Raw genomic sequence first — 18512 nt, 5'->3', positions numbered from 1 at the left:
GGAGCGGAAATTGGAAAGAAGGGAGAGAACTATCATCAGTGTAGGGGAATGGGAAGTAATTGCCTGAGACATCAGAAAAACAAGGTAACCTAGGAGCCATTAGCTTCACCACCTTGCCACTGGAACTGAAGATATGCTGGCTTTAATTACTCCTCCCTGAAGTACTGGTTCTGCATTAATCTGTTGACTATAATGTAATGGCTCCTCTGTCATTTCCTGCAGCACTGTAATCTAATACTGCACAAGTGTCTCACCATGTTCACATTCTCTGTTGAGTAATTGTGGCTTTGATTTCATGATGCATAGTCTGTTCAATCAGCCTGTAATTGCAGCACTATCTGGAAGTATTGTTGATATATCTATGTAATTATGTTTATTGTTAATAATGCAAATTGAATCTGTTGAGTTAGTCAAGTCAGTCATTCTCAAGAAGCAGTTTCTACAGATGATTTCTTTAGCTGCTGAGGAGCAGGGTTTTTTAGTTCTCCTTCACTCTTTCACAGAAAATACACTCTTATTGAAAGATAAGAACCACAGCCCCTTCATGGAAGTGTCAGCATGTACTGTAGAGGTTATGCAGAAATCTTGTCTATCCAAAACATCTGGAGAATTTAGTCCAATGCATGTGGTACTGGCATGTGGAGTGACAAATGAGAAATGCAGGAATCCCTGTTTGCTTTGGATATTGCTTCCTATGAGCTTTTCTAATAATTGGCAGGGTGATGAATTTCGGAGTACTTGAAGATGCTAGTCTTGTCTGGAAAAACATAGGAGCCATGCAGGTTCTGCGGCTCTGAAGCTGTATTTTATCTTCTGCAAACACGTCTGTTAAAAAACTTTGTCCCTGCCTGATACAGATTTCTTTCACTCCCTGTCTCGCTAAAGTCAGACCTGGCAAAGGTTTTCAGATATATGTTTATAGTTGATTAAATTGTCTGTATTCCCTGCTGTAAATACAGCTCTCTGTATTTGTTTCCTTTAAGTTACTCAAATGTTACATCTATCAGGATAATATACTTAATATTCCATTCAAGGCCAGGTTGGAGGAGGCCCTTAGCAACCTAATGTAGCGAATGGCATCCCTGCTCACAACAGGGGGGTTGAAATTAAATGATTTTAAGATCATTTCTATCCCAAAAGTTCTATGATTCAATGGTTATAGTGTGAAATGTTTAGACTGTCTGCTTCCTAGTAGTATGTGGCGCATCATTTCCTCCTGTTGAAACCTGCTTTCTTGGGAATTTTTTTGTTAAAAGGAATTACTCATTTTGTGGTCTTTTTATCTCAGGATGCTCCTTTTGTAAATGAAGAATTGGTCATACAGTATGAATAACACTTGAAAATGGTCTCTTGAGCACATTTAATTGAGACTGAATATAGCACTGTTGCAATAAAATAAATTCAGTTCTGCATCCAGCAGCTGGGAACATTGCATTTTACATTATACAGTCACAGAGTTCTTCCCCCTTTTCTGCATTTAGATGGCTCTTGGAAACCATTTGTTGGTCCTGCATTGTTATTCTGGGCAACTGTATTGCCTGTGGCTCTGTAAACTCCCTGAAAACAACCCTGAGTTCAGCTGTTTACATAACGACTGTGGAGTTTTCTTAGGAAATACCCTCTGAACAGGCAAATCTCATGTGGTCCCTCCGACTGACTTGAAACATCACATTCTTATGTGATGCCAAAAGTGCACAAGACTGTCAAAGATGGAGCATTCAAGGGGTAGTGTTATTTTATGTACACACAGCTGGTAATCACCCTCAAGGCAGTCTCCCTCCATCCTCCTGCCTCACCACTGGCCAGCTGGGTGGAGTTGGCCCTGGCTATGCAGCCGCTCTGCAGAGTCTTGATGGCAGCTGTGGGGCAAGGTTATTGAAAAGGTTACAGAAAGCAATCAAGGGGAACCTACCAAATTTACTATTGGTTCCTTAGCATCACTGTCAACATTTTTATACTTCATCTTCTGTCTTCTGCTTAAGCTTTAAAGTTTCAGAGTATTTACAGAGACTTCAGGGTATTTTACCAACCAGTCCAGGCTTCTGGCTATTCAGACTGGAGCATAGTTACTACATGGTAAATTGGCAACACTTCCAAGTTGGTGTTATTTCAATTCAATGGGAAGTCTCACTGTTTCCCTGGAAGGTAGCCAAGAGCCCTCTCCCATTATTTTGGCTTCCACTCTTAGTCCACCTCCCCTCTGCTCTGCTCTGCTCTGGGAGGAGAACTTTGTAAAGACATGAAATGGTTTCCTTCTCTATAATATGAATGACAAAAAAACCCCTTTTTTTTTTCTACGTTTACATTTTCTTGGTAATAAGACACTGTTTGCCTTTTTTGCTTAACATAAGCACTATTACTCTGGAGAAACAACTGAGGCTTTGAAAGTGAGTATCCCAACAAAGGTGAAACCCCCCTGCCTGGGCCTGGGCAAATGCAAACCATTATCTACAAAGTGATTTTAGAAGAGAAGTAGGGCACTCCTCTGAAACCTAGACAGCAGTGGTGTCATCGCAGAAAGCTGGTGAGTGTCAGGAATCAGCTGTGATCAAGGAAGGTGAAAACTCTATTTATTTTGGTCCTGCTCTATTCCTTAAAGATGCCATGATTCTTCTCTAGCAGGTAGTACATAACATGTCTTAAACACTGCCCAACACTGTGAATCTTGTTTTGGAGAGTCTGGCTTTTTCTAGGCATGTCCCGCAGCCAAGTGAAGGTCATGATTTCCAAGAGGTGGCAAGAAGGAATTAACAATCATGTGATTCCAGAGGACTTTGGTGGATTTCTGATGCCCAATTTGACATTTAGTCATTTGAGAATCTAAATTTATGGCCTTACTCTCTATAGTAACTACAAACTCTCCTGTACTAGTATGAACTGCAGCCAGGCAGATGAGAAGCAGGCATGGTACTATAAGTAATTATGTTATGTAGAAGTCTTAGTATTAAATATCTGTTCTTCAGACAGAAAAATCTGTAGCATGTATAGTCATGGTGTTTTCTCTTATGCTAGATTCCAAGCTATGAACATGCTGTCTTTAAGATATAAGGAAATCAAAACGCTACCTATAAGATATCAGGAAATTAAAATGAATCTGACTCATTGCCTTGTGAGAAGCCTGTCTCTCTTCTTATTAACTAACTTCAGTCTGGGTCTCCCCAAGATATTTGGAGCAGCTGATCTGTCTTTCACCTTGTGACTGGGTTATTTGGCTGTATTCCAACAGGATAAATGGAATCAAAACAAATGGTACACTAATGATGCTTTTGTACAGTGAAAGGGACCAATATCAATCATGGCTTGTGTGGACTCCAGTGAAAGTTTTCAAACTGTTCAACATCATAAGGAAGACAAACTAGAAGCAGGAATCTCTTGAGTGGGTGGATTTGCTAGCCTAACCAGATGCATTTTTCAGAGGTCCTACTGCCTGTTAAAAAGTGATTGGCTGTGTAATTACGGATATGATTAGGAATATTAGATCAACAGGCTGACAGTGACCACGGCAGCCAAATTTTAGTCTCTGGCAGAAATGAGATTAACAATTGAGAGGTTCTTTCATGGAGACTAACCAGATTTCCTGAGAACATAAGCATTTTATATTAAGGTTTTCCAATGAAAAGGCCACAAGACTTCCTGAAATAGCAGTTTGTTTCATTGTCTACCTCTGAACAGGTCAATGCTCCCATCAGTTTGTTCTATAGACCACTGACTGTGTGTGGAATAGACACCTGGTTTGATGAGCAACCCAAACATGGCAGGGAAGGCAGCAAAGCTGGATCACTGCTAGGTGAGGTGTCTCATCTGAATCTGAGGCAGTGTGGGTTCTGGACAAGCTGTGGGAGGCTGATGGGCTGTTTGCAGGCTGTTCAGGGCAGAAGGTAGGTTTGAATTGCAGAGTCAGAAGTCACTGATTTCCACACCAAACAAGCAAAGGTTTTGGCTGAAGGCAGTGCAGCCCCCAGGCAGGCAGCCAGCACCACTCTCTTGAGTCTGCATGTTCATAGCACTGGGTACCTTCTGTTCCTGACAGTTTGCAGTGTCCGCTCTACCCCTCAAGGAGGCTAAATCCACTGTAAGAAGCTTTTCTCAGACGTTTCTGCTGCCTCCTCATGGTAATTTTTCTGTGGGAGCTGCAGATAATCCAACCCCATGCTAACAATTGCTCACTGCAGGGCTTGTGTGTAACATTCACAGCACTTCCAACCCCAAATCCCAAAGCCATGCTGTAAACACTGAAATGAGAACTGCAGTACTTTCCATGATTTTTAGAAAACATTTTAATGGTTCCTCTGGCCACAGCTTTATGACTTTACAGAGTGCACCAGGACCTTGTGTTCCAGCTTTGCTTTGCGACCATGACAGAGTACTTTATTTTATAAAAGCTGAGATTCTCCCCGATGGCAGTGACACAGGGGCTGGGAATTCCATGGAAAGTGTTCAATATGCTCAATGCATCAATAAAATCATGGTGTTTACAAATCTCACGAATATTGATGATCAGACCTTACAAGGCAATGATGCACTTGTTTAGGTAAAGGGCAACAACAGGTGACTCAATGAAAAGAGAGGCAGGGGAGCAGAGTTGCTGCCTGGCTGCTAGCTGAAGTGCAAAGGGATTTCAGCTGATTGCTGACACCTATAGCCAGAGAAGGTATTTCTGTAAGACTAAAGTAAGAGTCTGGAGGAGATGTATAACAATGAACAGAAAAAAATGGGAGCATCATTTAATTTTCATCACTAGCTTGTGGTGGCAGGAGCACTGGAAATTCACTGTTTACATGAACTCCAAATAAAAAGGAGCGTTGGGCTGGCAGAGGTCTGATATGTATCCAATTAACATAAAACCAGCAGGAATGTAATGTCTTTGTGCTCTCAAATTCCTTGGAGGAGGCAAAAATTGCTGTGAGAACCCTTAACCATTTACTTGCTTTAACGTCCTGAGTTTGTAAACAAAATGATTCCTCCCTTGGTAAAAGAGATGCAGTTTTGGTTCTGGGCTGAGATATTCTCACAATGCTTCATGTCCCACAGAGTCAACCTAGCCAGGCTTCCCGGTGACCCAGAGCTACTGGGGGGTTCCTGCATTCACTGCTGGCAGCTGAAAGCATCACACAGAAAGGATCAGGAGGCCTTTTTTCCTTCTTCTTTCCATTCTCCATGCATCATATGAGTCTCAGCATACCCACTGACTGAAGATTTCTATACAAACAAAAGACAGCCTGGATTTCATACCTACTTGTGTGACCTGAGGATATAATTCCAAACAGACAGAAGTTCAGTTTTCATGACTCTATCTCTCTTAATCCTTTACCCTCAGCTCAGGTGGTGGTCAAGCATCTCAGCAGCAAAATATCATGAGGTAGGAGCATCAGCCCCAGATGAACTAGGAATAAACAACTCACTTCCCAAAACAGTGTCAGAGGAACAACCAGGTGCTGAAATTATCTAGACTCAGGAGCTGTCTGGAAACATGTAGTGACCAGCCCAGAGGGAAAATCACAGACTGGTGTCACCCATGTGCTCCCAGCTCTCCAGAACAGACAAGTAATAAGGAGGAATGGAATCATACACAGTAGCACCTACAATGTGCCAGGAAGCTCCCTACACATGCTATTCAACAATAGACATAGATACAGTTGAACCACTTGACATATTGATTTAATTTTGAATGGGGGAACTACTAAGAAAAAGAAGATATGAGAATTTCTTCTCTTGTGGTTTGTAGCAACTGATTATTATAGCAACTCACTGTGAGCATGTGAGCTCTTTGGTACCTTTTTGGTCATCTTCATGTTACCTCTGCTGTAGCAAAGAAGTTCGCAAGTCCTTTGCCTACACAGCTAACTGAAAATTAACTTCCGCCTCTCCAAGCAAGAATGCAACACTCAGGATCAGAACTGGGTTTGGTCATTAGGCTAATTCAACTCTGTAAAAGTAAGTTTGCATCAGGGCTGACTGTAAGAGTCTGCCTGAAGTATAGGCAGTGGCCAGAGCTAAGAGCTCTGGTGGAAGTCCAGAAGCAGCAATAATACAAATACCAGAAGTTTTCTCACTAACAATTGGAGTTCTGTTAGAGGTCTGTAATTCTTTCAGTTAAGCTTAAGTGCGTGGGGAACAGAAGCATTTCATGCTGCTTGACAATTATGTCATTGAGCAGCTATTGTTACAATTAGCCTTAATAGAAATTTTTTCTGCCTTTAGCTCAGCTATTCATTTCCTATCTAGTTACAAGTCATATTTCCTCTTTGCTACAAATCCCTTGCTATTTTATCCTTATAAAGAGTTAGTCTAAATTTTTACACACTTACTGCTATATATCTAAGAAGTAAATTGCTTCAGAAATTCCCTTAGGGCAGTTTGTTAAGCAAAGCTCATTAATTTACTTGCCTGGATTGCCTACACATTTCTCTGCAGCGGGGAGTGCAGGTGCAAGCAAACACTGGTGACTGCCCTTTACAATCTAACCCTTTCCCTTGCTGGCACTGCTAAGTGAAACCTGCTCCCTTAACTCGCCAGAGTCTGCTCAAAGCAGGGCCGTGCTTCTTTCTCCTGGGTCGGCAGCTCCAGCACCCATCTGACCCGAGTCAGGAATGGCTAGGGTTCAGCTGCCTCTGTCCCCAAGATTTTTAGTCTTAGAGTCAAGCAAAACTTTATCTTGTGCATCAGAATGAAAGAGCTATCAAGCGGATAACATATTTCAACAACTTCAAAGTGCTGGAAGGGGCTGTTTGGGTCACGAAGCCCAGTTCCTATGACCTCAGGCAGCCACACAATAGAATGCTCCAAAGCACCCTCTCTGTGCTATAGCTCTAGCCTGGAAATATTTCCCCATTTCCTGTTATAAATACAACCTCTTTTGTACCCACTACCAAAAGTACACAAGAGTGTAACATGCCACAGCAAAAAGGCACAGGAGATATGGAGAGAGTCACCATCACCCCAGCCGCAGTGGGTCTTCAGAGGGTGAACATGCCAATTTGATCTAGAAACTGATGGCAGCTCATCTCTCCTTCAATCTGGGTTTTTCTCTGCAGATTCTTCCTTTTGTCACTTGGCGACAGGGAATTACAATGAATTCTGTATGCCTGTAAATTGGATGGTTTTGTTCCTGTGCTGCCATCTTTGTGCCTACGTTTCCAAGCTGTCAAACAGCTTTGTAACCAAGCATTTCTGATTGCAAATTCCAGATTGTTTACTTACACTTGATTTGATTTCTCACACAAAGTTAGAAACCATGTTGGCAAATGAGACAACAGGGCTGTGTTGCTAATTAGTGTCCTGCCAATTTATAATATTTTACCAAGCCTGAGCTCCAAGCATGCAGTCACATGCTACACTCTGCTCTAAATTTGCTTAAAATATAAATGGAAACTACAGTGATTCTTTTACAAAAAAGGCAAGTTAAAATTAAAAAGAATGTCAAAGATGCTCTGAAGCCTTTTGTTCCATTTAACAACATAGAATTCCTGTTGATTCATCTGGCATTTATGAAGCATGTCCTAGCCACAGCATGGAGAGAATCTGAAGTCTGTCAAGAGGGAACTGGTCTGTTGAAGGACCAAATGATGTCCAGAAGAGTATCAGCCCCATGTTACACAGCAGTGCAAGCAAACCTCTGGGGCACCTGTTGCCTAGGCAGTGGAGGCTGGTCTTTCAGCAGAGGCTGTGCTAGAATGATGTGGTCGGTGTGCAGAGGGCAGAGACACTCCAGGGAACAGGAGTGTCTGTAGAAACACTCACCCAGAGGAAACTGGAAGGCAATGATGAAGTACAACGAGCCAGAGGTGACATTCCCAGTCTTTCAGCTGCCTTCCTGCTTTAAACATTAGTCCTGCAAAGACCAGCCTGAGCTTCCCAGGGAATACACTTCTTGCCATAGCTGGGGTCAGGGCAGTCACCAATCTCTCTGCTGCAGCTAGTTGTCTTCTCATTAGGATGGAAAGAACAAGTGTGGTAAAACAAGGGCTTTTATGTTTTGTTGACCCCTAAATTTGCAGCAGCTGCTCCTACTGTCCTCGAGGTACTTGGAGTTAGAGATGCAACCAGAAGGGATACCTCATTCCATTATTTGGAGCAGCAACCTCCAAGCCTTCAGTGTGGAGTGAGGCATGAAGGAAGGAGCCTGCCACAGGAGAGCAGCTCCCAGGATTTTGAAGTACGAGATGCCAGTTCATCTGCCTGTCCATGGGAGGTGTGAGTGGTTTAGTGTTAAATGCAGTGAACAACCTTACATCTTTTTTATACCTCTAGAAATCACTCTGAGAAGTTGGCACAGGTGAATCCTCTCATGTGTACGTGCCTCCACTGCTCAGGGTGCCAGCTGGGGAAAGCATTTGGATTTGAAACATCTAGCAAGGACTGCACTGCCTCACAAAACTGTGACAGCAGCATGCTGTGAACATCCTGCACTCCAGGTCCCCAGCTGCTCTGCAACATCTGTTAATTCTCACAACATGATACGGTGTTGATTTTGATTTTTTTGTTTTTCCAGGAAAAACTAACATGAAGAATAGGTGACTGATCCCAGAAAGACTGTTTCGATGTGTATAATTTTACCCCGTTTATAGATAACCTTGTTAAGGACTGAAGGAAATTTCACATACTGGTGCGGAGCCGAGGAGGTGTGGACAACAAAAACTGATATCAGCAAAACAACAAACTGGTACCAGCAGGGCACAACCACTTCCCCAGAGTGCAGCAACATTGCCGTTGGTACCTGATGGTGTCATCCATTGGCACAGTGTGGAGAACGGAGGCTTTTAGAGAGAGGATTTCCCTGCTCCAAGGCAAAAGCACTCACACAGATAGCTAAAAAGAGCATTCATGTCAATCTGATGCCATTATGTTTAATGGAGCTAAATGTGTGACTTCTGCAAAAACAAAACACTCCTACAGCAGAAGGAGGAGAGAGAGACACACACATTTTACATTATAGCAGCCCCATGGGAATGAGAATAAAGGCTATAGATGCTGTGAGCCTAATCACACAGCTGTGGTTATTTTGTTCATTGCAAAACATGGGATTGATATTTACATAAATTCTCTGGGAAAGCTGTGTAAAGGCAGAATGTCTGGCTTCCTGGCTAGCATGGCCTATCAGGCACAAGTGTCCCTGGCTCCCTATTCTCTGCTTTGTGATTTCTCTTTGCTTCCAAAGTCATGCCACTACAGAAGTTTTATTATCATGACGAAGGCTTGGTAAAATTAAACGTCGAGCAGAACTTTCAGCTTCTCTCCTAAAATTTCAAAATTTTAAAAATGGATTGGTTAATAAATTGTTGCTTGTACTCTCTGGCCACACAACATCTCACAGTGGAGTAATGGTTAACCCACTAAAGGGTATTGAGCCAACACTGACCCCCTGGTCCCAGTTTTTGTCTCAACCTTTCTTCATGGGGTCAGACTTGCTAGCATGAGCAACAGTTAGATCCACAAAGGATTTATGTGCCTAAATTACCACAAAAGACCAAGGGAGAAAGTCTGAGATGTTAAACACAGTTGCTGCCCAGCCCTGGAGGTGCCTGGGAGAAGCTTCATTGTTATGTCCTCAGAGAGAGTCTGCGTAAGGAGCTGCATTTTGGCTGAGCACTTGGCTTACACTGTAGGGCATTTAGCTGCTGCAGCTGTTTCTCCTGCAGGTGTTCCTGGAGCATACCATGATTGGGCTGGGGATAGAGTGGGCCTGGGAGGAGTAGGGCCTCTCAGCTACCCCTCTTCCAAGCATGGCAGAATGTAGCACTTTGAACACATTCTATTAACACTGGTTTGCCTTGGATGTCAGGCATCTCTTTTTCGGTCTACTCCCAAAAGCTTAAAAAGTATCTGTACTCATTGAGGAGATGGTAAGAACATCCTCTCATAAAAGTTATACAAAATCCCAGTGTTTATGATGTGCAGATTATGGATATGCTGCGAGCTCTCTGGATCAAGGTTCCATTCATACCCCAGTTGTGGCCTTGTTTTAGAACCATGTACTTGGGCAGATGAGTAGTGATGATGGTACAGGGCAGGAAACATCCTAAGCTAAATGCAAAATAGATTTTAACTCCCAGACGTCTTCCAGAGTTGGATATCTGGAATCAAACCAAAAGATTGGACAATTTCTGAAGAAAATAATGTATCTGCCATCTGGTTTTGTAACACGGCCCACTGCAATCACTCTTTCCTCAGTGCATGTTTTCATTGTACCATTCATGCAAATTTTGGAACAAGAGATGACAATGTAACTGCTAGTCAGTTTTTTCCCCTCTCTTTTGCTATAATTATGGGTCTCTGTTCAGTTCCTTATTACTTAAGAAGTCTTTGGTTTTATATGACTATTAAATTGACTCAATTACTTTCCAATCTTCAGTTTCTCCACTTCTCCCCAGGGTGGGAAACTGTTCAAATAGTTTTACAGTACAAAATTCACTGAAGGTCTGACTATAGATAAGGTTCTCATCAGTGTGTTGCATCTACCACTTGAGGCTCACTCACTTCAATAACCAACAGGAAAATGAAGAATTTTGAATTTAAATGTCATTTTGATCCCAGTTCAACCAAGAAGTGGGGGGCTGGTTATTCAACAGCAGTGGTTAAACAGCCTTGCAGGCTGGGCAGCTGGTGTGGAAAGGCACATGCCCCAGTATATTCCCTGGTAACCTGCCTGCTCTGCACTGTGAAGGAATAACTGTGATGCTCATGTCATGGGAGCAAACCTGGGAGTGGACTACCAGATGTCCTACCCAACCCTGCAACTCTTCCCTTTGGATCAAAGAGGACAAACACCCAAGTTTTCTTCTGAGAGGATAAGCAATTTTTTTCTTTGGTTTTTCTTTTTTTCTGTTTTGGGTTTTGTTGTTGTTGGTTTGGGTTTTGGTTTGGTTGGTTGGTTTGTTTTGTTGTTTGTTTGGTGTTTTGGGGGGGTGTGTGTTGTTGGTTTGGGACGGTTTTGTTTTGTTTGGGGTTTTTTTTTTTTGGGGGGGGGGGGCTTGGGGTTTTATTTCTGTCATTAATACAAAGCTTCATCTTCTTTTTTTCCTCAGGGAGCTCCTCACTCAACCTTGACCAGAGATGCTGTATCAGTATAGCGTTATACCAATCAACTTGCATTTGATGACTCCTGCTCTTGAGATCATGGGTAAATGCTCTATCAAGAAAGAAAACAGTACTTTCCCCCCCCCCTCCCTTGTTAATTAATTAATGGTATGAGTTATCATGGGTATAAAAGCAGAACATTAACTGACATGAAGACCTATTGAAACATTTAATCTGTATAATGACCTAGGTGAGTCAGTGATTTTATCCCTTGAGATCTCAGCTTGACCTTTCTTGTCAAGTTCAGTCACCTCCAAGGATCATAGTGTGCTTTGTCTGGGAACTTGTTTCTCTCATGGGGGGCACCTGTGCTTTAAAGATCACAGTAAAATGCAGAAAATATACAATTAACGTACTTCATCCTGGGCCAGATCCTGCAAGGACACCATATGCTCCCACAGCTTGCTGAGATTCTCATTTTTTAAAACTTTCAGCAAAATCATATAGCAGCTGCAAATTTAGGGAATAAAAGGTCTTATCATTTGGACTCCACTGTGAACTTTTTGCAGGTCTTGACATGATTGGTCTGACTTAACTCCCCTGGTTGGATGATTCACATCAAAAAGAGAGGAGCCCTGGCACAGTGCCACTGCCAATGCAGTAAGATATATTTGGGATTTACTGGTTAAGATCAAAGTGCTCTGACTTCTGTTTGGTTACAGTCAACACACCAGTGAGGTGAAGGTCCTATAGATCAAAACAGCCCCTTCTGGAGGGCTTTCGGTTTTGTCCTGGGTCTTCCCAAACCGTCAACACCAAAGTAGCAGCTGCTATGAGAAGAGTTTGTACATCCCATGCTTCAACAACTAAGTACATTGATTCCTGAGTGAAATGGACTCAGCTGTTGATTCATGCAGTCTTTATTACTGGGTTTCTTCCTGAAGAGGCTTCATTTCCTACTCTCTTCAGGTCTATTTATTAGTCTTAAGAATCTCAAAGTCTTCAAATTGCCAGGCAAAAGCACAAGAACACACTGGAATGGAGTAGAGGTTAATATACTCTCTCAAAAATTATACTAATTTGTGAAGAAAACTTGTAATTGCTTTCAAGTCCATAAATACAGATCAAAAGCCCTTAATGCACAGCTGCAATATGTAAATGCTGTTTGCCACTGGTACTTTCCTTTTGTACACCTCATTGCATCCTACAAAAGCAAGCTACTGCAAACTATTATAGAGGTGGGGAAAGTGAATTACAGCCTTTCCAAATCCCTGCTTAGAACCAGCATTATCCAAGCAAAGTCCAGGCTTCATAAACCCATATTTGTAATGCATGAAGTACTAATCACACATAGAAAAGCAGTAGAGTTGTGCTCCAAGCCACAGATTTCCCAGCTCAGTTTGGTGCTTACTCTACTGATTTCCCAAGCCTTTGGTGCATTGGTGAGTTTGTGTGGGGAGGTGTGCTGGAAGGTGGGGGTTTGCACCTTCCCATTACTCCTTCCTTCACCATGGCCCTGGCTCCCACACGTTGTTTTAGTGAGGTCCTGCTGAGATTCCTGCTGCTCTAAGTGAATAGATTCTTTTCCCCAGTGCTTGGAGTGTGATAAGAGTCCTCCCTTCTTCTGGCAGCACGCTGTTGTTCAGTTTAAGTGATCTTGTCAAGCTGTCTCAGTCACAAATATGCCCAAACAGAGACTCTAAGAAGAGGATCCTAAAGATTATAAAATGAGACCTGGTGACTGATTATGTATTCATTGAAAAAAAATTTGAACATCTCTGCTTAAAGAACATCCAGTATTATTGGTATTGCAGGAAATAATTGCCCAGACAGGCCCAGTGGTTTGGATCAATGCAACAGCCATTACATCCCTGGGAACACTCTGTAATTATTCTATATTTAAAGAGTGGATAGAGTCTCAACCCCCCATCATCCTGATCAAAGCTACCTGCATATAATGAGGTCTCTCAAAGTCTTTCTTTCCCTACCATATGTGCTACCAGCAAGCTTTGTATTCCCATTTCTTGCAAGCCCAAGCATGCTTGGCTCTCTTGGCATCAAATAACAGGATACAGCTGCTGTACTCTGGCCTCTCCAGGGAACCCACATGAGGGGATGGTAGTCTCACATCCTTCACCAGTGCTGCACCATCCAGCTCCTGCTGCCTTTGTCACTGCACTTCACTCTACCAAACCCATGTCACCGGCCAGCTCCATTCCCCTTCTCACACAACACAGAAGTTCCTGTACTTTTTTGGACAATCAAACCCATTTTTGTTCTTACAGTATGTTTTTGGAGAGGTCTTCCTCAGCTAAGAGCCAAAAGGGATTGTGGCACTTGCTCATGATGCAGAGCCTTTGGCACACCGAGGGTTCTCTGAGGAACTGGCAGTGCTGGTAAGAGTGATAGATTTCTCCCTCCCTGCACTGAGCCCTTTGGTGCAAGTCACCCTGCTTGTGTCTCAACACAAAGACCACAGCAGAAAAGGTGATAATGCTGCTGCTGCTATCACCCTTTCATCTTTCCGGGCAGAAGGAAAGAGAGTAAGAAGCAAAGCAAATACAGCTTTTGCTGTGCCTTACCGAGGAAGCTGTCATCAGTGTAGGGCATTTGGGTGTATTTGTCTGAGGACAAGACCTCCCCTTTTCCAAATTGCCATAGAATAAATTACCTGTACTGAACAAGGGACCGTGGAGGCTTTTCTCACAAAGGGAAGACTTGCTTCTTCCCAAGCACACATAGCTTTTACCTGCATCACCTAATTAGCTTCCTGCAATCCAGTCTGCATTGCTTCAGAACCTGATATATCCCATATCCGACCAAGTCATTCCTGTTTCTATGTCATGCTTCAATTGCACCAGTTTGCAGGAAGTATTTGGATGTTAAATTTGATTTAAGCCATTATGTTTCATTTTTATTGAGACTCTTTGACTCACCATTTATTTAGCTGCTTCAGTTGCTTGTATGGCAGGTTGCCCATTGCCAAGGCATCTGAGAACCTCATCACCAGTTTAAAAATCAGCAGACTGACAAGCCCCAAATCCTGAGAGACTGGGCCAGATTTTACAGGGGATGATTTGTCTTTCAGTTGATAAGTTCCAGCTGCTGATATTGGGAGGTTTAGTCCTCTGCATTGATAGCACAAGTGCCTCAGCCAGCCTCAGTCATTTTAGGTGATACAGAACTAATGTCTTAACTAGTTGATCCCTGATGTGAAAGGGCCTGGCCCTGTTTATTGGTAATGTCAGGAAGGCTGTGTAGTCTCTCTAGTTCCACTGATAGCCCTTGACATCACTGAGAACAGCGTAGCAGCTCTGTGCCATTTTCTTGATCCTTGGTATTAAGATTAGGAATCAAGACTAAGTGGGACGGTTCTTGTGATTGAGCAGTATGTCTGGGAGCTGCCTAGAGGAGCAAGGATGGTGCATTCCTTAGAGCCTCAGAAGTCCTAAGTTAGCAAGTAGGTTGTGGGAGATCCTGGGGTTGCTTTCCAATTATCCTGATGACAGTCCCTCTAAACAGCCCTGTTGAGAGGCAGAAACATTTCACTAGGCTGTAAAATGTGTGAACAGCAGACAAGACTTACGACGTGTTATGTATGAGCAGTGAAGTTGTTTTAGTAGTTACAAACATTGTCAGATACAATGAATAACTGAAATTTTCCAAACTTAGGGTATTTTTAAAAGCTGTCCTTAGAAAGCCTCAGAACCATTACAAGGAACTGCAAAGCCAAATCAGGGACTTGGGAGAAGCTTCACAAAGCTTTAATGTTAACAATTAGCTGTTAATGTTAGCTTCACATAGCAATTAATGCCAATTTTAGACAACTATATAAAAACTTTAGATTCTCAGAATGAATGTCCTGTTAGTACCCAGGGCTTGAGGACATATTAAACAGGTGTAGCAAACACACAGCCCCTGGGCATGTGGACAACAACCAAGGGCTGCATGGCATGCAGCATCTTCAGAACTGTCTGACCCACACTGCTGGCAGGACCTTCATCCAACAAGCCTAGAGCAATGCAGCATCACAGGCCTGGGAAAAGGTAGTGCCATCCTTTATGGGCAATGCTTATGGCAATCTCCGTGAAGTTTTTTTACATCCTATGAGACTGTGCTTAACATTAGCTATAAAGCATACAGGAATATCAGCACCTAAATTGTCATACACTCTTGAGGCATTGCAGGCTGATTCCTGTTCTCACCAGCTGCTGTGATGGCTACATCAAAGCTGCAGCCCTGTATTGGGGCCATGATGTCAGCTTGAGGCTGTTCCTGCATAGCTTCCTGACCCCATGAAATCACAGAATCAATTAGGTTGGAAAAAACCTCTGATATCATCAAGTACAACCCACGACTGAACAAAACCATGTCAACTGAACATGGTACTGAGTGGTACTAGTGCCAAATCCAGTCTTTCCTTAAACACTTCCAGGGACAGTGAGTTCACCGCCTCCCTGGGCAGCCCATTTCAATATCCTCCTAATGTGCAACCTAAACCTTTCCTGGCATAGCTTAAGACTGCGTCCTCCTGTCCTGTTGCCTGGCAAAAGAGATTGACCCCCTACTGGCTACACCCTCCCTTCAGGGAGATGTCATAGGACATGCACTCTAGAACCTTCACCAGCTGTTACCCTTCTCTGGACTCAATCCAGCACCTCAATTTCCTTCTTGAATTGACAGGTCCAGAACTAGAAGCAGTACTCAACATGAGACCTGACCAGTACCAAGTACCAGGAAAAGATCACTGTCCTGATCCTAGTGGCCACATTATTGCTGGCACAGGCCAGAATGCCACTGGCCTTCTTGGCCACCTGGGCACTGCTGGCTCATGTCCAGCTGTTTTCAACCAGCATCCCCAGGTTCTTTTCCACCAGGCAGCTTTCCAGCTGCTCTGCCCCAGCCTGTAGTGCTGTGTGGGCTAGTTGTGACTCTGGGGCAGAACCTGACACTTGGCCTCGTTGAACCTCATACAATTGGTTTTGGGCCATCCATCCAGCCTGTTCAGATCCCTTGGCAGACCCTTCCTACTCTCCAGAACAATACTTCCACACAAATCAAACTTTTAAAACAAGGCTGACAAATGCATTGGGGCTGTGTGAGAGAAATTTGCGAACTGGTATTTGCATCTATGTCTCTCCAACCAGCTCTGAGCCCAGACAAGAGGCTGTCCTCTCTTCACACACCATTTCATCCCCAAGAGCCATTGTCATAGTGGAAAAAAAGTAAACAGGGCACCTGAAGTTCAGGATATGGGTCTTACAAGTCACATAAATTCATAGCCCAAATGACCACTGATGTACAAATCTGATGAACTGTATAAATACCTGCATCGATATTTTACATTATTTGGCCCTCAATTGCCTGCTTAGTGCCAAAACACTTGTCACAAACTCTGGCTTCTTTCGTGCCCCTTTTTTTACATAACAGTATTTAAAATACAAAGGAACAAGATGTTTTAAAACCGTTTATATTACTAATTGAAGCATCATTAATATTAAATTTGTGCAGAATAATGAAGGAGAGCAGAAACTAATCCTGATTTTGAATAAACTAGTTTCTTAACACCTTCAGCTGTGAAGGGAAAAAACAATTCTTTCTGTTCTATAACTTTTGATAGTGTTTTGTTCAAAATCCAATTCAGTCGCAGTTACATCCAGGCATGGAGTTGCTGGCTCCCTCCCAGGAAGGGCTGGTATAATTGGGCTGCAGGGGAAGGGTGTGCTCTTTCTTACCTTTTGTTCTTTCACCAGCTCTCCCTAGGGTAGCAGTATAATTTTTTTCCCTATGTCTTAGCTCAAAGATATTAAAGTTACCACAGGGAAAAATAATTTTATTGGACAAACAATAAATAAGTAAAGTGATTTTCTGTCTCTGGACCTGCCTACTTGCCTTCCTTAAATTAATAGCTTCTCAACTGAAATCCCAATACTTCCTAGTGTAAAAACGATCCACCCTGTTTATTTACATCTAACGGTGAATAGCTCCGTTAGTAGGCTCAAAAGGAAATCATTGTAAGTACCATCTGCAGCTGGAGAAAGGTTGCCCGAGGGCTCTCAGAAAGTCTTTCCTGCCTTTATCGTTCTGAGTCACACAACGTGCCCGAGGCAGCTGGAACATGTCTGGCAGTGGCAGAGCAGACAGGGCAGTGTTCCCTGAGCCAGGAGAGTCAGGCTGCAATTCACTCGTTGTATGGCCCGGGTCAAAGTACCTCTTGCCCTACCTCTTCCATGGGTTGCCTGCTGGTGGGACACAGCGTTTGTGAGCAGCGGCTGGATGCAGCAGAATGAGCAACAATGCCTCCTGAAACCAGGCCCGCCTTACCTGTCAGAGCTGGAGGTGGCCTCTCCATATCTTGGAGGTGTTCACTAACCAAACACTGCTTCATGAAGTGAGACTGGGGAGAACTTTCAAGTGTGCTCTAGTCATTAAAGGGCACTGGCCCTAAAAGCGAGTTTAAAAAATCCAGAAAGTTTCTCAGAACTGCACAGAACACAGATAATTAACTAATTATTTTCTAGCCATCTTTATTCACTTTAAGGTAGTCTTTCTAAGCTGTGTATTAATCTACCTTATGGTGAAAGTTTAGATAAGAATGTCAGCAGAAGATTTGACTTTCAAGTTCTCCACTGTAAGCTGAGTTGATAAAACGGACCAGCTTTGGTATGCACAAACAGTCAGTCCCATTTTGGCTGGATTTGTTGATGCTTTTATTAATGTAACTGCATCTCATCTAGGCTGTTCTGTTTTCGTGTAAGTAGGAAAGTCTGGGATAATACTCTGTTCAGAGAAAATAACACTTATCCTTGGTGTAACCTGCAATTATTTTTATTAGGCAACCTGTGAGGAACTTGGACAAGAGAACATACCTGTGTCCTAATATTCTAACAAACAAATCAGAGAAGCGGCATTACATTGTAAATCCTCACTTTTTGTGCTTTGGAGTGTCTTTTAAAGGAGAATATTTAATGCAAGTTTCATTTTAAAATACATAACTGAATGTCTACTGGAGCTGCTAAGACAAGCACAGAACTATTAGTAATTCTAGGTTCTCTGGTCATGATTTTTCTCCTGATTCAGGTGCATTAGGCCACAATTTTTTATTTTATACTAGTGTTGGGAGAGTTCAATAGCTCCAACCAGAGTCCTTTCTTTCAAATAAAAATCCAAACTTTCCATGAGTATTTATAGAAAATTTCTATAAAGACAAGCAAAGAGCAGGCCCACTTCTCAGTTCCAAGCAGATGAAGCATACCTGCATGGGTATGCTAGCCACAAATTGTGGCAAAGAAGTGTAATTTCTTTCTTCAAGAGGGGCCTTTCTAGCCAAGGGAGAAGAGGTAGAAACTATACACCTTTGCAAAGCACTGATGCCATCTTTCCACAATATTTTAATGAATAAGGAAATGTGGCCCAAATTAGACTGTTTGCAGGTGAATAAGAACTGACTGAAAACAGTTAGAGACATGGTTCACCACCAAAATGCAGGAAGAGAC

Source organism: Chamaea fasciata, unplaced genomic scaffold (genome assembly GCF_029207755.1).
Source record: "Chamaea fasciata isolate MVZ Bird 193981 ecotype frontalis unplaced genomic scaffold, bChaFas1.0.hap1 SCAF_7, whole genome shotgun sequence".
NCBI lineage: Eukaryota > Metazoa > Chordata > Aves > Passeriformes > Sylviidae > Chamaea > Chamaea fasciata.
The sequence above is the reverse complement of the archived record's forward strand: the minus strand, read 5'-3'. Positions refer to the sequence as shown.